Source organism: Dendropsophus ebraccatus, chromosome 4 (assembly GCF_027789765.1).
Source record: "Dendropsophus ebraccatus isolate aDenEbr1 chromosome 4, aDenEbr1.pat, whole genome shotgun sequence".
Classification (NCBI taxonomy): domain Eukaryota; kingdom Metazoa; phylum Chordata; class Amphibia; order Anura; family Hylidae; genus Dendropsophus; species Dendropsophus ebraccatus.
The window spans coordinates 7,710,980-7,732,824 of NC_091457.1; the positions used below are offsets into that span (position 1 = coordinate 7,710,980).

General features: G+C 43.9%; 1 protein-coding gene across 1 annotated transcript in view; it reads right to left on the reverse strand.

The window, feature by feature from the left end:
- BTBD10 (BTB domain containing 10) overlaps positions 1-1,376 on the reverse strand; it is a 36,011-nt gene extending 34,635 nt beyond the window's left edge. Inside the window, exon 1 of the mRNA XM_069965085.1 lies at positions 1,247-1,376. The gene's annotated coding sequence lies outside the window, so the exon portion shown is untranslated. The remainder of the gene's footprint in view (positions 1-1,246) is intronic.
- Positions 1,377-21,845: the final 20,469 nt, after the last annotated feature.

Genomic DNA, 21,845 nt, shown 5'->3' on the forward strand with positions numbered 1-21,845 from the left:
CTCAGACCCCACACGGCCCCTGCTCCCCTGACCCCACACGGCCCCTGCTCCCCTGACCCTCAGACCCCCACACAGCCCCTGCTCCCCTGACCCGCAGACCCCACACAGCCCCTGCCCCCCTGCCCCTGAGGCCCCACACGGCCCCTGCTCCCCTGACCCTGAGGCCCCACACGGCCCCTGCTCCCCTGACCCTGAGGCCCCACACGGCCCCTGCTTCCCTGACCCGCAGACCCCACACGGCCCCTGCTCCCCTGACCCCACACGGCCCCTGCTCCCCTGACCCTCAGACCCCACACGGCCCCTGCTCCCCTGACCCTCAGACCCCACACGGCCCCTGCTCCCCTGACCCTCAGACCCCACACGGCCCCTGCTCCCCTGACCCCACACGGCCCCTGCTCCCCTGACCCTCAGACCCCACACGGCCCCTGCTCCCCTGACCCTCAGACCCCACACGGCCCCTGCTCCCCTGACCCTCAGACCCCACACGGCCCCTGCTCCCCTGACCCTCAGACCCCACACGGCCCCTGCTCCCCTGACCCTCAGACCCCACACGGCCCCTGCTCCCCTGACCCTCAGACCCCACACGGCCCCTGCTCCCCTGACCCTCAGACCCCACACGGCCCCTGCTCCCCTGACCCTCAGACCCCACACGGCCCCTGCTCCCCTGGCCCTCAGACCCCACACGGCCCCTGCTCCCCTGACCCCACACGGCCCCTGCTCCCCTGACCCCACACGGCCCCTGCCCCCGCAGACCCCTGCTTCCCTGACCCCACACGGCCCCTGCCCCCGCAGGCCCCTGCTCCCCTGACCCCACACGGCCCCTGCTCCCCTGACCCCACACGGCCCCTGCTCCCCTGACCCCACACGGCCCCTGCTCCCCTGACCCCACACGGCCCCTGCTCCCCTGACCCCACACGGCCCCTGCTCCCCTGACCCCACACGGCCCCTGCTCCCCTGACCCCACACGGCCCCTGCTCCCCTGACCCCACACGGCCCCTGCTCCCCTGACCCTCAGACCCCACACAGCCCCTGCTCCCCTGACCCTCAGACCCCACACGGCCCCTGACCCCACATGACCTCTGACCCCGCAGCCTCCTTCCTGTCAGCACACACACCATCTCTGTACACTTACAGCACCCGCACATCCCCCGCATCCTGTCACCCCTCACACAGCTCCACCCAGGCCGGCAGCCGCAGTATCTACCTCACTACAGGCCTGTCCACCCCGAGCCCCGGCCATCCTCACCTTCCGTCCTCACTATGCCTCCATCCGGGCCGCTCCCTCCACACACCGTGATACCAGCACCGCGGAGCAGCCTCCGTGCGTCACCGCAAACACTGAAGGCGAATACTCGCGAGATCCGGCTAATTGGTCTGGGGGAAGGGGAAATCTCGCGAGAATTGCGCAGTGTCCGTGTCAGGCGGAAGGTAAAATCTCACGACAACAGAGAGGAAGTCTCGCGGGATCAGAGTGACATCTCAGGTGTGAGTGACAGTAATGAGGGGCGGGGATTACAGTGACTGGTCACGTGTGCCCCGCAGTGGTTAAACTGTATGTGTTATAATCTACAGAGGTGACGTCAGCTTCCTTATAGCTAATGTACAGTTGTGTTATATATTGGAGGAATCCTTGAGGGATAATGGGAGGAAAATGTAATGTGCCCGACCTGTACTTATCTATATACTAGTGCGGTACACAGCCAGTGTATCTAAGCCCATCAGGTATTACCCCTCTTATCTATATACTAGTGCAGTGCTCAACCAGTGTATCTAAGCCCAGTGCAGTGCTCAGCCAGTGTATCTAAGCCCATCAGGTATTACCCCTCTTATCTATGTACTAGTGCGGTACACAGCCAGTGTATCTAAGCCCATCAGGTATTACCCCTCTTATCTATATACTAGTGCGGTACACAGCCAGTGTATCTAAGCCCATCAGGTATTACCCCTCTTATGTATATACTAGTGCAGTGCTCAGCCAGTGTATCTAAGCCCAGTGCAGTACTCAGCCAGTGTATCTAAGCCCAGTGCAGTGCTCAGCCAGTGTATCTAAGCCCAGTGCAGTGCTCAGCCAGTGTATCTAAGCCCAGTGCAGTGCTCAGCCAGTGTATCTAAGCCCAGTGCAGTGCTCAGCCAGTGTATCTAAGCCCAGTGCAGTGCTCAGCCAGTGTATCTAAGCCCAGTGCAGTGCTCAGCCAGTGTATCTAAGCCCAGTGCAGTGCTCAGCCAGTGTATCTAAGCCCAGTGCAGTGCTCAGCCAGTGTATCTAAGCCCAGTGCAGTGCTCAGCCAGTGTATCTAAGCCCAGTGCAGTACTCAGCCAGTGTATCTAAGCCCAGTGCAGTGCTCAGCCAGTGTATCTAAGCCCAGTGCAGTACCCAGCCAGTGTATCTAAGCCCAGTGCAGTGCTCAGCCAGTGTATCTAAGCCCAGTGCAGTGCTCAGACAGTGTATCTAAGCCCAGTGCAGTGCTCAGACAGTGTATCTAAGCCCAGTGCAGTGCTCAGACAGTGTATCTAAGCCCATCAGGTAGAAGCCCCCTTATCTATATACTAGTGCAGTGCTCAGCCATTGTATCCAAGCCCATTAGGTAGAAGCCCCCTTATCTATATACTAGTGCAGGGCTCAGCCAGTGTATCTAAGCCACTTATCTATGATACCATCCTCTCAGCTAGTGTATCTAAGCCATGAGCTGTGCCAGGTGTATCTAAGCCGCTAATGAGTGATTTTATCTTCTGGGCCACTGTATCTAAGCCCATCCCGGGTGATACTCAGCTCCTCCCAGCAGGCATGGATGAGGCTGATGCCATTGATCTGTATATTAGGTATATAGTAAGTAGTGACGTCACGGCTTCCAATTCTGTCTGTAATCTTCCAGCATGATGAACCCCACTGCCTGTAATCTGTGACTGTAGCTGCAAATCTGCATAACTGCTGCCCCCTAGTGGTGGACACTGGTAATTAGCCATAACTCTATGTGCTGCAGAAGGGTCAGATCCCTGCAGTAACTAAACCATAGAATAGTATAGAATTGGTAACATAATGTCTCCAGCTGTTGCAAAACTACAACACCCATCATGCCCTGACAATCGCATATCATTTCAATGTGTGCAGCCTGCAGGTGATGGGGCACAGATTGGAGGAGGAAGACGCAGGAAGTACCGGTGATCTGCTCACAGAGAAGGCGGTCATGTGATTGATGGACACATTGAGTCGTGATTCTCTGTGCTGGCCGGGACTTCATGTGTTTAGTTTATTTCTTTCAACCAGCACGAGACTAAAAAGCTTCAGGAGACTGGACCTGGATACAGTAAGTATAGCTGTTATATAGCTGCCTTCAGGAGACTGGACCTGGATACAGTACGTATAGCTGTTATATAGCATCCTTCAGGAGACTGGACCTGGATACAGTAAGTATAGCTGTTATATAGCTGCCTTCAGGAGACTGGACCTGGATACAGTAAGTATAGCTGTTATATAGCAGCCTTCAGGAGACTGGACCTGGATACAGTAAGTATAGCTGTTATATAGCATCCTTCAGGAGACTGGACCTGGATACAGTAAGTATAGCTGTTATATAGCTGCCTTCAGGAAACTGGACCTGGATACAGTAAGTATAGCTGTTATATAGCTGCCTTCAGGAGACTGGACCTGGATACAGTAAGTATAGCTGTTATATAGCTGCCTTCAGGAGACTGGACCTGGATACAGTAAGTATAGCTGTTATATAGCAGCCTTCAAGAGACTGGACCTGGATACAGTAAGTATAGCTGTTATATAGCTGCCTTCAGGAGACTGGACCTGGATACAGTAAGTATAGCTGTTATATAGCTGCCTTCAGGAGACTGGACCTGGATACAGTAAGTATAGCTGTTATATAGCTGCCATCAGGAGACTGGACCTGGATACAGTAAGTATAGCTGTTATATAGCAGCCTTCAGGAGACTGGACCTGGATACAGTAAGTATAGCTGTTATATAGCTGCCTTCATGAGACTGGATCTGGATACAGTAAGTATAGCTGTTATATAGCTGCCTTCAGGAGACTGGACCTGGATACAGTAAGTATAGCTGTTATCAGGAGACTGGACCTGGATACAGTAAGTATAGCTGTTATATAGCTGCCTTCATGAGACTGGACCTGGATACAGTAAGTATAGCTGTTATATATCAACTGGGTGTCTCTGTCTAATGTGGGGATTACCTACTGGTGACATCTACTTAATTGGGCATTTACATACTGGGGACATCTACCTAATGGGGAGATTACCTACTTACAGGGGGATATGGCCATTACCTACCTACAAGGGTGATTATCTCCCTCCTGGGGGTACCTACCTAATGGGTGGGGGGGGGGGATTACCTGGGGCATCTACCTAACAAGGGGGTATCTTTCCACTGGGCGCTTATCTCTTACGTGGGTATTACCTACTGACGACATCTGCTTAAAGGGGTTATCCAGTGCTACAAAAACATGGCCACTTTCTTTCAGAGACAACACGACTCTTGTCTTCAGTTCAGGTGCGGTTTGCAATTAAACTCCATTCACTTCAATGGAACTGAGCAGCAAAACCCCGCCCAAGCTGGAGACAAGAGTGGGGCTGTGTCTGGAAGAAAGTGGCCATGTATTTGTAGCGCTGGAGAACCCCTTTAATGGGGGATTACCTACTGTGCTTATGTGCCTAATGGGGTGCAGTGCCTCCTATAACCATTCATGCTAACCTAACACAGACACATTTTGCATCTGTATTATGGCCGCATGTCTAGGCCAGACATCACTGTAGAGATCGGTGGGGTCCCAGTGTCCGGACCCCGATCTAACCTGTCAAAATGATGTTGAAATACAGATATCATATTCTGATCCCATACAAATATCATATTCTGTTCCCATACAAATATCATATTCTGTTCCCATACAAATATCATATTCTGTTCCCATACAAATATCGCTTTTATTTATTCCAGAATAGAAAAATATAAAACAATAAGTTATGCTCAGAACTTTACATTACAAAAAATAAATACAATTAAAGTGCTTTTACATGAACAGATACGACCACCAAATAATAATAATAATAATAGACTTTGACTTGTTTCAGTGGAAATGAAGATGACTCGAACACCAAAAATGTGATGACACAGACTGGAGGAGTCCGAGACGCCGCTGCAAACACTAAAAGCCCACTACGTCTATAGGAATGTAATACTTATACAAATAACACTTACAGGAGGTTATAAACAATAGGAAAACTGCAAAAGAAATCATCATAGTAAGTAAATGTTACACAAAGCCGAAAGCTTATAGTCAGTGTGAGATGGAAGATCTGGAAGGGCCTAAAGCTTCTATTCACATAATGGGGCGGATTTACTAACGTGTTCCGGGCAGCTGTTGTTTTGTCCATTTTCCCACTCGGTTTAGTGTTCTGACATATTCACTAATGATGTTGCGCTACAATTTTTCCAAAAAAACATCATTTTTAGCAAAAAACCCGCCAAGTGGGCATGTCATGGGTGTGTCCTTTAAAACCCGCCACAATCATCAGATTTATTAAGCAGTCCATCTTTTTATACGGGTTCTCTACTGTAAAAACCAGTCACTTCTAGGGTGGTGGGAGGATCGAGTTTTAGTTTTCTCCTGTGAAAAACCTTCCAGATTTATTATAGGCGTGCAGCACATTATCGCATTTGATGCAGAAAAAAAACCCAGACACACAAACCGACAGCACAACGGCCCATGATGTCTTCTCTGAAGACCGAACACCTGGTTACTGTTTGATATATAGATACAGTCATGTTACATCCTGTATTATACCCCAGAGCTGCACTCACTATTCTGCTGGTGAGATCAATGTGTACATACATTACTGGTCCTGAGTTACATCCTGTATTATACTCCAGAGCTGCACTCACTATTCTGCTGGTAGGGTCACTGTGTACATATATTACTGATCCTATGTTACATCCTGTATTATACCCCAGAGCTGCACTCACTATTCTGCTGGTGGGGTCACTGTGTACATACATTACATTACTGATCCTGAGTTACATCCTGTATTATACCCCAGAGCTGCACTCACTATTCTGCTGGTGGGGTCACTGTGTACATACATTACATTACTGATCCTGAGTTACATCCTGTATTATACTCCAGAGCTGCATTCTGACTATAGAATGTATCTATATGTAAACAGTAAAATAGTGTTAAAGCATATAGAAAAATAATAGTTGTTCTACTTAGTGACTATATACAGTATTGAGGGACCTATGATTTTTCCCTCCTCTGATATAAGAGTTGGGAGCCCCCTTACACATCACACAGTCGACCAGTCCCATCATAGTTGGTGGGTTCAGGCAACTTTCCTGTAATGTAGTAATATATATGGGGATAGCTCTATAGGGATGTGACTTCCGATAAATGAGGCCGGATGTTTTTGTCACAGTTCATGTTATAAGGAATGCAGGAAAGAAAATATTATAAACATATAGAGGTAACATTATATATCTAAGTGTCAGATTTGGGGGGGGGGGGGGGGGAGCTGTAGATTGTTGTACTCCACTTCATTTGTCAGCGGCCATGACTGGACCGGTAAGTCTTGCATTCAGAATAAAAACCCAGTGGTCGGACCCCACTGTGATCTGACACTTATCCCCCTATTCTGTGGATACGATATAATACACCTTGCCAATAGTCTCATATAAAGGGGTAGTTTACCCAAGAAAATATTCTTTCTGATCAACTGGTGCCAGAAAGTTATATAGATTTGTAATTTACTTCTATTTCAAAATCTCCAGTCTTCCAGTACTCATCAGCTGCTGTATGTCCTACAGGAAGTGGTGTATTCTTTCCAGTCTGACACAGTGCTCTCTGCTGCCACCTCTGTCCATGTCAGGAACTGTCCAGAGCAGGAAAAAATCCCCATAGAAAACCTCTCCTGCTCTGGGCAGTTCCTGACATAGACAGAGGTGGCAGCAGAGAGCACTGTGTCAGACTGGAAAGAATACACCACTTCCTGTAGGACATACAGCAGCTGATGAGTACTGGAAGACTGGAGATTTTGAAATAGAAGTAAATTTCAAATCTATATAACTTTCTGACACCAGTTGATTGGAAAGAACATGTTTTTTTTATGAACTACCCCTTTAATTTGAACTATGCTGTGAACTGAACCACAAAAAGGAACAAATCAATATATACAATAGAAAGCATTTTGGGCCATGAGCCATGGTTTGGGCAGGATATGAGAATCAGTATGTGCCATGGTTTGGGCAGGATATAAGAATCAGTATGTGCCATGGTTTGGGCAGGATATGAGAATCAGTATGTGCCATGGTTTGTGCAGGATATGAGAATCAGTATGTGCCATGGTTTGGGCAGGATATGAGAATCAGTATGTGCCATGGTTTGGGCAGGATATGAGAATCAGTATGTGCCATGGTTTGGGCAGGATATGAGAATCAGCATGAGCCATGGTTTGGGCAGGATATGAGAATCAGTATGTGCCATGGTTTGGGCGGGATATGAGAATCAGTATGTGCTATGGTTTGGGCGGGATATGAGAATCAGTATGTGCCATGGTTTGGGCGGGATATGAGAACCAGTATGTGCCATGGTTTGGGCGGGATATGAGAATCAGTATGTGCCATGGTTTGGGCAGGATATGAGAATCAGTATGTGCCATGGTTTGGGCAGGATATGAGAATCAGTATGTGCCATGGTTTGGGCAGGATATAAGAATCAGTATGTGCCATGGTTTGGGCGGAATATAAGAATCAGTATGTGCCATGGTTTGGGCGGGATATAAGAATCAGTATGTGCCATGGTTTGGGCAGGATATGAGAATCAGCATGAGCCATGGTTTGGGCGGGATATAAGAATCAGTATGTGCCATGGTTTGGGTGGGATATGAGAATCAGTATGTGCCATGGTTTGGGCAGGATATAAGAATCAGTATGTGCCATGGTTTGGGTGGGATATGAGAACCAGTATGTGCCATGGTTTGGGCAGGATATAAGAATCAGTATGTGTCATGGTTTGGGCGGGATATGAGAATCAGTATGTGCCATGGTTTGGGCAGGATATGAGAATCAGCATGAGCCATGGTTTGGGCAGGATATAAGAATCAGTATGTGCCATGGTTTGGGCAGGATATGAGAATCAGCATGAGCCATGGTTTGGGCAGGATATAAGAATCAGTATGTGCCATGGTTTGGGCAGGATATAAGAATCAGTATGTGCCATGGTTTGGGCGGGATATAAGAATCAGTATGTGCCATGGTTTGGGTGGGATATGAGAATCAGTATGTGCCATGGTTTGGGCAGGATATGAGAATCAGTATGTGCCATGGTTTGGGCAGGATATAAGAATCAGTATGTGCCATGGTTTGGGCGGGATATAAGAATCAGTATGTGCCATGGTTTGGGCGGGATATGAGAATCAGTATGTGCCATGGTTTGGGCGGGATATAAGAATCAGTATGTGCCATGGTTTGGGCGAGATATGAGAACCAGTATGAGCCATGGTTTGGGCGGGATATGAGAATCAGTATGTGCCATGGTTTGGGCAGGATATGAGAATCAGTATGTGCCATGGTTTGGGCAGGATATGAGAACCAGTATGAGCCATGGTTTGTGCAGGATATGTTGGTAAGTGTATAAAGAATATGAGTAAAGTGTGAGGTTTGGTCTCTACCATTGTTTCTACCAGTTACAAGTACTTTAACCTATTGGGCGAGGAGGTGATATCACTGAATGTCAGGCTTTAGGTAGTTGTCCATGTTGGGTTTTGCGCTGTGCCGCTGAGACTTCTTCCCGATGGTTCTCTGGTTCTGGTGGGCAGGGTGCTTGGTCCGGTTGTCCACTGATTTGTCCTTCTTGTGAGGTTTCTGGGGTTTGTTCTCGGCCACCTTGGATGTAGCCTCCTGGGGGGTGCTGACAGACGCTGGGTGCAGGTTCTGTAGCTTCAGCTGCAGCCATTCCTGTCTCTGCAGCGTGTGCCTGAAGTCTCCATAGTTGTGCATGAGCTGCATCTCGCTGACCGCCCGTCTCCTGGAAGAAATGCAGCAATGATATAAAATGTACAAGACGCTACAGCTAGTATTGATGCTTGTTATGTCCAGTGTAAAACAGATGCACTGCAGAGGAGCACAGATCTAGAGGATAACACGGAGCACAGATCTAGAAAGAACAAGGAACACAGATCTAGAGAGAACACAGCACAGATCTAGAGAGAAGCACATAACACAGATCTAGAAAGAACACAGAGCACAGATCTAGAGAGAACACGGAGCACAGATCTAGAGAGAACAAGGAACACAGATCTAGAGAGAACACAGATCTAGAGAGAACACAGAGCACAGATCTAGAGAGAAGCACATAGCACAGATCTAGAGAGAACACAGATCTAGAGAGAACACAGAGCACAGATCTAGAGAGAACACAGAGCACAGATCTAGAGAGAACACAGCACAGATCTAGAGAGAACACAGAACACAGATCTAGAGAAAACACAGAGAACAGATCTAGAAAGAACACAGAGAACAGATCTAGAGAGCACAGATCTAGATAGAACACGGGGCACAGATCTAGGGAGAACAAGGAACACAGATCTAGAGAGAACACAGATCTAGAGAGAACACAGAGCACAGATCTAGAGAGAAGCACATAGCACAGATCTAGAGAGAACACAGCACAGATCTAGAGAGAAGCACATAGCACAGATCTAGAAAGAACACAGAGCACAGATCTAGAGAGAACACGGAACACAGATCTAGAGAGAACACAGATCTAGAGAGAACACAGAGCACAGATCTAGAGAGAAGCACATAGCACAGATCTAGAGAGAACACAGATCTAGAGAGAACACAGAGCACAGATCTAGAGAGAAGCACATAGCACAGATCTAGAGAGAACACAGATCTAGAAAGAACACAGAGCACAGATCTAGAGAGAAGCACATAGCACAGATCTAGAGAGAACACAGCACAGATCTAGAGAGAAGCACATAGCACAGATCTAGAAAGAACACAGAGCACAGATCTAGAGAGAACACGGAACACAGATCTAGAGAGAACACAGATCTAGAGAGAACACAGAGCACAGATCTAGAGAGAAGCACATAGCACAGATCTAGAGAGAACACAGATCTAGAGAGAACACAGAGCACAGATCTAGAGAGAAGCACATAGCACAGATCTAGAGAGAACACAGATCTAGAAAGAACACAGAGCACAGATCTAGAGAGAAGCACATAGCACAGATCTAGAGAGAAGCACATAGCACAGATCTAGAGAGAAGCACAGAGCGGGCACTCACGTCACAGGTTTTCCTTCATATCCAGAGAAAAGCGACATTCCACACAGGATGAGTCCAATCTTAGTGAAGTGCATTAGGAAATTCATGGCGGCTGTAGAAGAAGAATCACATCATTCATGTTGATGTCATTATTCCAAGAGGAAAAAAAGTGACCAGTGCGGACACAGAAATAATCCCTGTGGTTTATATCCACTGCGGGCAGGATGTAATGTACAAGGAAGACAAAAACTAAAAGGAGAGACTCATAAACATAACAAGTCATCATCTCATATCATTCCCATTGTAGTAGTAATTGTTCTGTCCTCTGATTGGCCATTATCTATCTATCTCCTATCTATCTATCTATCTATCTATCTCCTATCTATCTACCTATCTGTCTATCTCCTATCTATCTATCTATCTATCTATCTATCTATCTATATCTCCTATCTATCTATCTATTATCTCTATCTATCTATCTATCTCCTATCTATCTATCTATCTCCTATCTATCTATCTCCTATCTATCTCCTATCTATCTCCTATCTATCTATCTCCTATCTATCTATCTATCTATCTATCTATCTATCTATCTATCTATCTCCTATCTATCTACCTATCTGTCTATCTGTCTATCTATCTCCTATCTACTTCAGAGGGGAAGGTCAAAGTAACCGCACAACAATCCGGACATTCCTGACAGCAGACAATCAGGGGATTTCTTGGTGTGATCACTTTCTATGCTGCGGACCCCCGACCAGTGTTCAGTGTCAGATGCTTCTCTCATCACATAAAAATGAGCAGATAATATTTCATTTGTTTCTGCTATGTCACTGACCAGACGGGTTCTGAAACTTCTGAAGAATGTTAAGCACTTTTCAAGGGACCATTTGGAAATAAATCAATCATAAGCAGGAACAGTAACCTATGTGCAAAGCGCTGTCCTCTGAGTCAGAGCCTAAAGGGCTTTTACCACTAGAAGCGTTTATCACCTATGCACAGGTCAGGTGATAAACGGGTGATCGCTGGGGGAAGACCACCATGGTCTCCACCAATTGCAAGAACAGAGATTCCCGAGTGTTTCCTAAAAGCCATCCAGAAAAATCTACCTCAAAACTGTGCAGAACTTGTATTTGAGCTCCCATTTATTTCAATGGGATCTTAAAGCACAACCGCACAGAAGTGACAGATTCTCTCACCTCCAAGTTCAACACTTGTCTAATCTTTCTAGATGAAGTTTCCGGGTCAAAATCCCTGCATCCATGAGGACTGTATCTAATATGTATCTGAGCACTGTATGTCCTATTTATCTGGACACTGTGTGTGTATCTATCTGGACTCGGTATGTAATATTTAACTGGACATTGCACAATGTGGGACTGGCCCTTCAGAGGAGCGGAGGATCCGGTGGGCCCCCGGCTTTAGAACCTGTACAAGCACTGACTGACATGCCGCTTCTCACTGGTTCTTCATTGGTGGGCCCCCAGGATCATTTCCTCTGGTAGGCCCCAGTTACCGCAGTCTGACATATTTATCTGGACACTATTCTGTGTGTATATAATAATAGTCTCCATGTTGTATAAATGTATTTGGACACAATGGCAGAAGTGCATCCTGATTACCCAATAGCTATGATCGGTCCCAATCCTTCTGACATGTGACTTCAGCACTACAGCCAATAGATTTGTGATGAATGATTGTAGCTGTACTATCGGGTGGACTGGAGACAGTCCTGCGGTCAGGTGCATGTGACCAGGAGCTGTATGACTGATAACTTCTAAGCATTTCTCATTGGAATGAATAGAATGTATCACCTCTATAGATCAGAGCGGACTGGAATGAAGTGCTGCATAGTGGTGCTGTTCTAGTATGTACATAGAAGCTAAAGCTCAGCTGCGGTTGCTATATCTGCCCCCTCCTCTACCTCTGCCATTGCTCTAACCAGTCCAGTATATGCTGTATAACCTGTACAGCATGCAGAGGCTTGGTATAGCTTACATTGATATTAGATACATATTACATAGAATGATAAATTATAATAGATATACATTAATATGATGATATGAATGGATGGATGGGTAGATGATAGATAGATACTAGATGGATGATAGATAGATAGATAGATAGATAGATAGATAGATAGATAGATAGATAATAGATAGGAGATAGATAGATAGATAGATAGGAGATAGATAGATAGATAGATAGGAGATAGATAGATAGATAGATAGATAGATAGATAGATAGATAGGAGATAGATAGATAGATAGATAGATAGATAGGAGATAGATAGATAATAAATAGATAGATAGGAGATAGATAGATAGATAGATAGATAGATGATAGATAGATAGATAGATAGATAGATAGGAGATAGATAGATAGATAGATAGATAGATAGATAGGAGATAGATAGACAGATAGATAGGAGATAGATAGGTAGGAGATAGATAGATAGGAGATAGATAGATAGGAGATAGATAGATAGATAGATAGATAGATAGATAGGAGATAGATAGATAGATAGATAGATAATAAATAGATAGATAGATAGATAGATAGATAGGAGATAGATAGATAGATAGATAGATAGATAGATAATAGATAGGAAGATAGGTAGATAGATAGATAGATAGATAGATAGGAGATAGATAGATAGATAGATAGATAGATAGGAGATAGATAGATAGATAGATAGATAGATAGATAGATAGATAGATAATAGATAGGAAGATAGATAGATAGATAGATAGATAGGAGATAGATAGGAGATAGATAGATAGATAGATAGATAGATAGATAGATAGATAGATAGGAGATAGATAGATAGATAGATAGATAGATAGGAGATAGATAGATAGATAGATAGATAGGAGATAGATAGATAGATAGATAGATAGATAGATAGATAGATAGGAGATAGATAGATAATAAATAGATAGATAGGAGATAGATAGATAGATAGATAGATAGATGATAGATAGATAGATAGATAGATAGATAGATAGATAGATAGATAGGAGATAGATAGATAGATAGATAGATAGATAGATAGATAGGAGATAGATAGGAGATAGATAGACAGATAGATAGGAGATAGATAGGTAGGAGATAGATAGATAGGAGATAGATAGATAGGAGATAGATAGATAGATAGATAGATAGATAGATAGATAGATAGATAGATAGGAGATAGATAGATAGATAGATAGATAGATAGATAGATAGATAGATAATAAATAAATAGATAGATAGATAGATAGATAGATAGATAGGAGATAGATAGATAGATAGATAGATAGATAGATAATAGATAGGAAGATAGGTAGATAGATAGATAGATAGATAGATAGGAGATAGATAGATAGATAGATAGATAGATAGATAGATAGATAGATAGATAGGAGATAGATAGATAATAGATAGGAAGATAGATAGATAGATAGATAGATAGATAGATAGATAGGAGATAGATAGGAGATAGATAGATAGATAGATAGATAGATAGATAGGAGATAGATAGATAGATAGATAGATAGATAGATAGATAGGAGATAGATAGATAGATAGGAGATAGATAGATAGATAGATAGATAGATAGATAGATAGATAGGAGATAGATAGATAGATAGATAGATAGATAGGAGATAGATAGATAGATAGATAGATAGATAGATAGATAGGAGATAGATAGATAGATAGATAGATGATAGATAGATAGATAGATAGATAGATAGATAGATAGATAGATAGGAGATAGATAGATACATAGATAGATAGGAGATAGATAGGAGATAGATAGGAGATAGGAGATAGATAGATAGATAGGAGATTGATAGATAGGAGATAGATAGATCTTTGATGCTTTAGAGAAATCTCACCCCTCTCATAAAGGTTATTTCTGGCTCATGGGACCATCTATTTTAGTGGCGATGATATAATAAATGTTTTCCTAAAAGAGGTACCTGTTCCTATTTGTATCTATAAATGACCTCTGGGACTATACTTACCCGCGGCCACGTGGTGTTGGAATGTAAACTTGCTTTCTAAAGCCTCCACATATTGTAAAGTAACCTTGCAGCTTTCATGGTGTAATCTGTAAGCCTACACCCGGAGAGGATGCGGCTATGTCATGCCCTTTCCTGATTCTTTGACTTCATCTCTTTGCCATCTTTTGGTCATGACTCCTGCCTTGGGGACGGTTTATATCTGCTGCCCACCAGCTTCCACTGACAGGCATTTCGGGGAGTCAGGTTGCTACAAAAACATCCACTTACTATAATCCATTTGGCTGCTGCTAATAGCCGGCTGTTATTTTGTGTTACATTGATGGATTTGGTGGATACATTTTAGTCATTGCTTACAGGTGGGATTCCAGACTGGGTTACAAATGAATCGCTCCATGTTATTATAGATTCCTATATTGCAGCTATTGATAGCGACACCCTGACCGAGCAGCAGGACGGAGCAGACCCACACAGGACTGTAACCTTGTGTTATTAGGATAGATGTACAACCACAGGACAAACCTACAGCCATTGTCTAGTCCACAATATACAAGACAGCCAATGAAACAATATGAGTGCTCTATTGATCCCTATGACTGACGCGTTTCAGATGCATGGTTATGTGCATCCATTGGTGACATTGATAGATAAAATTTTTCTACATATCTGACAGATGCACTGACTAAAAAGACATCAATTTGGTGACATATTGGGGTAAATACAATGCAAATACACCAGTTTTCTTGCAAAATGTTGGAAAAAGCGGATGGGGCTTTACAGTAACATGCAGTGCAATGGTAGAATCTTTCTTGTGGGAGAACTACTACTGGTAAGGCCCATAGCTGAGACTCGTATGGATCACAAGTAATATAATAAATGTTGCATAAGAAATGTTTTTGCAGCTTAGTTTTTGTGCATTTTTTGAATAATGTTTTCTTTTTGCAAAGGAAATTTTTTCCAAGGCCTTATTTCTATCTAAGCTGCAAGGTTGCTATTAGCCTATAGTATATGCATTTGGTAGATGACACACTGAAGGGCATAGACACTTGTGCACGTACATTACCAGCTCTGTCTACCATTACTTTTACTTCCCCCCCTAGTGCACAATAGGACATGTCCCCTTCTTCTATCTAGGAGAAACTTTTCCTATTTTGTGATTAAAAAAGTTGTCAGGCCCTAAACGTGCTCAATGTTACATCACTAGAGGACCTACAGTAGAAGCCAATGACAGGTTATACATTTCCCTAATAAATATTGGGACTAGACAGAAGCATTGAGGGCATTCACAGGCACAGAAGCAAAGGCAGCAAAGTCTGTGTTACTCACTGAGTGGAGCTGAGATGTTGGAGTTGGCAGAATCCAGCTGTGTAAAATTAAGTGCTGAGGTTATCCAGCTATTTGATGAACTTGCTTTGTGAAACTTGTGTGAGTAATTTTATGGCCCATGTGAGCCAGTATACCCAGCTTTATATCTTCTCAGTGTCTGTCACACCCATCTGCCAGGCCAACCTCTACCTTATAGGGCTCACTCACATACACCCACTGGAGTCCAAAGACCACCCCTGCAATGATGAGGTTATGTCACTCCAGCCTTGTTCGCTTCTCCCTTAGGTCCATCTCTGACTTAAGACGTATTGGCTGAGTCACAGACCATAGGGGCAAGGGGCTGATCAATGTCGCTGCTTGTCCATCATGAGGGCTGTGCAAAGTCTGTGGCTGGGAAATAGGAACATGCATTGTCCTGTATGTCACCACACCAGTTACTCAGTGAAAGACAATGCAATGTGGTCATCACAGTCTATAGTAATAACAGACTCATTGTATAGCGTAATATATGTAGGGTGCAGAGATAGAGAGTTCTATATAAGATATTGGGATTGTTATTATCAATTACCAGTACAATTCTGTAATACTGTGCTCTATACCAGGGATACGGAATCTTCGGTCCTCCACATCATGGCCGGACAGCCAAAACTTAAGCGGTTTTTGTACTGCCGGATAGGGGACAAGTACGAGATTGCGGGGGGTCCAACCTCTGTACCCCCCAGTGATCTCCATATTGGGCTGCGACTCCTTTGCATTGAATAGAGCCGGTATGGCATATGACCCGTGGCCATGGAGCCGTCGGAGAGGTTGGACTTCTCACGATCTCTTACTTGTCCCCTGTCCTGTGGATAGGGGACAGGCTAGTTTTTCTTGGATTACCCCTTTAAATTGCCTCCACAAGGCCTCATTTACTATATTGTAGCAACAAACCTGTTCCAGATCAGGAATGCATTGCCCATAGATTTTTATGGACCCACAGCAAACCCTTGGAGGGCACATGGAGTGTATACAGCTAAATACAGACTTAGGCTATGTTCACACAATGTATATTTTGAATTAATCATGCCCGTTGTTGCAAATTGCAACACCGTCCGCAAATTATTCAAAGTACACGTTGCATTCATCTCAATAGCATCCCGGCCGTAGTCTACACACATAGTATACACTCCGGCCAAGATTCCTAGAAGCTGCAGAAAAACCGTTATGTCAGATGTCAGTTGTTCACACAATGGAAAGTGCAGCTCCAGCCGCACTTTCCATTGGGTCATCATACCTATGTATAATGTACACTCACAGTATAAAGCCTTTTTTTTTTTTTTTGCTGCTCCTCCTGGATTAGTGTTTTCCTGATTATTAATGGGAAGGAATGGGGAGGCGTCTGGTGCTCGCTCGGTGACCATCATACTTTGGCATGAACTTTGTACAAATATGCAGGAATCTCAGATGTCTCACAAAAAAAGTTTTGGAAGAACTTGTAAATTCTTGTTCTGCCTAATTACATACATATACCCCTAGTAGACTTTCTTCTTTATTCTGGTCTCTATTCTGTGTGTTTCTTTGTAATATGATCTATATATCTCTGACAAATTCCTGGTTATGAACCGCAACGAAAATGCAGACCTGTACACGGCCACACCTGCTTCCTGGTCAGTCATGGCCGCTGGGGAGGAAGGACACGGGGGTTATATGGTACACATGGGGGCATGACCGTCATAATATACATGTGGGGGGCATGACAGTCATAGAGTAGACATGGGGGCATGACAGTCATAGGGTAGACATGGGGGGCATGACAGTCAAAATATACATGTGGGGGCATGACAGTCATAGGGTAGGCATGGGGGGCATGACAGTCAAAATATACATGTGGGGGGCATGACAGTCATAGGGTAGACATGGGGGCATGACAGTCATAGGGTAGACATGGGGGCATGACAGTCATAGGGTAGACATGGGGGCATGACAGTCATAGGGTAGACATGGGGGCATGACAGTCATAGGGTAGACATGGGGGCATGACAGTCATAGGGTAGACATGGGGGCATGACAGTCATAGGGTAGACATGGGGGGCATGACAGTCAAAATATACATGTGGGGGCCACGACAGTCATAGGATACACGTGGGGGCACAGCAGTCATAAGATAGATGTGGGGGGGCACAACAGTCATAAGATACATGGGGGGGGCACAACAGTCATAGGATACACATGGGGGAACAGCAGTCATAAGATACACATGGGGGAACAGCAGTCATAGGATACACATGGGGGGCACAAAAGTCCTAAGATACATGTGGGGGGCACAAAAGTCATAAGATACACATGGGGGAACAGCAGTCATAGGATACACGTGGGGGAGCAGCAGTCATAGGATACACATGGGGGAACAGCAGTCAAAGGATACACATGGGGGAACAGCAGTCATAGGATACACATGGGGGAACAGCAGTCAAAGGATACACGTGGGGGGCACAACAGTCATAGAATACATATGGGGGAACAGCAGTCATAGGATACACATGGGGGAACAGCAGTCATAGGATACACATGGGGGAACAGCAGTCATAGGATACACATGGGGGAACAGCAGTCATAGGATACACATGGGGGAACAGCAGTCATAGGATACACATGGGGGAACAGCAGTCATAGGATACACATGGGGGAACAGCAGTCATAGGATACACATGGGGGAACAACAGTCATAGGATACACATGGGGGAACAGCAGTCATAGGATACACATGGGGGAACAGCAGTCATAGGATACACGTGGGGGGCACAAAAGTCATAAGATACATGTGGGGGGCACAATAGTCATAGGATATGTGGGGGAACAACAGTCATAAGATACATGTGGGGGGCACAATAGTCATAGGATATGTGGGGGAACAACAGTCATAAGATACATGTGGGGGGGACAATAGTCATAGGATACATGTGGGGGCACATAAGCTACATGTGGGGGGTAAAATAAGTATATGACACTTGGAAGGGTTCACAACAATTACATGGCACTTGTGGGGGTACAATGACTCTATGACACTTATGGAAGGGTTACATGGCACTTGTGGGGGGGGGGGGGTATGAGAGTTATATGACACATACCGGGTACAATCTTTATAAAATTGAGTCCAGCAATTAAATGTTTTTGATGTCAAAGAAAACTTTATTAGCAATCTGCTTTCCAGCTGTTCAGGGGGCCATGAAAAAAAATCATGTCAGATATAATAATAGTAATTATGAAAACGTTCTGGAAAAATAAGATGAATACCATAGCCTGGGGAATAATGTGGCCTGGCTGCTGCTACATGGCTTCTCCTCTTCTGACAGTCTGGTTGCTAGGGATACATTTCCTAACAACCACAGGTTCTTCAAAGCAGGTTCCTAGCATCCATTCCGACTCGGGAGGTTAAAGGGAATCTATCGGCTGCACTTCACCTAACAGCTATTTAACAAGGTGAGCAGTTGGAACTGTCCAGAGCAGGAGAGGTTTTCTATGGGGATTTGCTACTGCTCTGGACAGTTCCTGACATGGACAGAGGTGGCAGCAGAGAGCACTGTGTCAGACTGGAAAGAATACACCACTTCCTGCAGGACAAACAGCAGCTGATAAGTACTGAAAGATTGGAGATTTTTTTAGTGGAAGTAAATTACAAATCTATATAACTTTCTGACACCAGTTAACTTAAAAAAAAAGTGTTGTTTTTTTTTCCACCAGAGTACCCCTTTATTCCCTTTGACATGTTGCCAGTATACTCTTTTGTATAAACTCTGATAACTAAAAAAAAAACTAAGGTTTTCAGACAAAAGAAAACTTTTTACAACAACAAGACTATACACAAGACTAAACAATGCGATGACTACAGACTGCCCTGCTCTCCATCATTCACCCAACACACAAGGAAAGCTGTAATCTATTGAATCCCACCATAAACCTCAGCCTGATATGCAGCATACCCTTCCTCAGTAATACCCCACGTCATTCCCTTGTTTATAAACCTACACTGCCTACATAGGGCACAAGGAATATCATCGGTCAGTGTATTCTGTCCTGTGACTAACTCATTGCTTATTCCTAAGGCTGTGAACACAGATGTCTTGTCATTGTTCAGGTTTCAATGAACCTGAAAGTGTCGCCATGTGTTAAACGCAAACAAATGTATTGTGAGAGCTTCTTTCTTGAACGCACAACATGACGTCATTGGTGTAAGACACAAGACACTGAAGAGTTAGTAATGGCATTAACAAACGCTAATGAAGATGTAGGCTTCCCTTTATTTCTACGAAATGACGCAAGGAGATAGCAAATTATTGTCTACGAAAGAGCAATGGGTCAAGCCAACAATGTACATAAATCTTACTACTATAATACTGCTACCTATATACAAGAAAATAACTACTATAATACTGCCCCCTATATACAGGGATATAACTACCATAATACTGCTCCTATATACAGGAATATAACTACTATAATACTGCTCCTATATACAGGGATATAACTACTATAATACTGCTCCTATATACAGGAATATAACTACTATAATACTGCCTCCTATATACAGGAATATAGCTACTATAATACTGCCCCCTATATACAGGGATATACTACTATAATACTGCTCCTATATACAGGAATATAACTACTATAATACTGCTCCTATATACAGGAATATAACTACTATAATACTGCCCCCTATATACAGGGATATACTACTATAATACTGCTCCTATATACAGGAATATAACTACTATAATACTGCTTCTATATACAGGTGTGAGGTGCAGCACTCTGTTTCTTCCCTGAACCGCATTTTGTGTCTCTCTTTTCTCCGTGTTTTGCACTCCTCCTGGTGAGACCCACATGACCGCAATTAGCAGGAGACACCTGAGTGCACATGGTTTTAATCCCTCCTGTTTTTTCCCATTCTGTTTGCTGCAGCTATGGTGAGTGTAATACCTTATCCAGACTTGTGCTGCTTGGGGGCGACCTTCTCCGCCGGCGGTGCTGGCCGGGTTCTGGTGTGGTGTTTTTGGGTCTGGTCCTGTGGCATGGGGGTCGCAGGGCCGTGCCATGGCCCCCGTTCCCTGACTGTGCACGCCTGCGGGGTTGGTGGCCACTGACTGGCACGGTGTGGACTTAGTGTAGGGACCCATGTGTATCAGATACCGGCACGAGGTACATGGGGCAGTATGGCTTGATCAATTCATACACAAAATTCTGATGTGTTTTTTATTTAGCCTAGCGGCACTAGTATCAGCCATAGGTGTGAGGTGCAGCACTCTGTTTCTTCCCTGAACCGCATAACTAATATAATACTGCCCCCTATATAAAAGAATATAACTACTATAATACTGCCCCTATATACAGGAATATAACTACTATAATACTGCTCCTATATACAGGGATATAACTACTATAATACTGCTCCTATATACAGGGATATAACTACTATAATACTGCTCCTATATACATGAATATAACTACTATAATACTGCTCCTATATACAGGGATATAACTACTATAATACTGCCCCCTATATAAAAGAATATAACTACTATAATACTGCCCCTATATACAAGAATATAACTACTATAATACTGCCCCCTATATACAGGAATATAACTACTATAATACTGCCCCCTATATACAGGAATATAACTACTATAATACTGCCCCCTATATACAGGGATATAACTACTATAATACTGCTCCTATATACAGGAATATAACTACTATAATACTGCTCCTATATACAGGAATATACTACTATAATACTGCTCCTATATACAGGAATATACTACTATAATACTTCTCCTATATACAGGGATATAACTACTATAATACTGCTCCTATATACAAGAATATAACTACTATAATACTGCCGCTATATACAGGAATATAACTACTATAATACTGCCCCTATATACAGGAATATAACTACTATAATACTGCCTCCTATATACAGGAATATAACTACTATAATACTGCCCCTATATACAGGAATATAACTACTATAATACTGCTCCCTATATACAGGAATATACTATAATACTGCTCCTATATACAGGAATATAACTACTATAATACTGCTCCCTATATACAGGAATATACTATAATACTGCCCCTATGTAGAAGATAATAGCTAAGCCTTTATGCTCACAGCTCATACAGAACTTCATGCTTCGCCCTCTCCATGGTATAACGGTGCGTTCCTTCTCCCA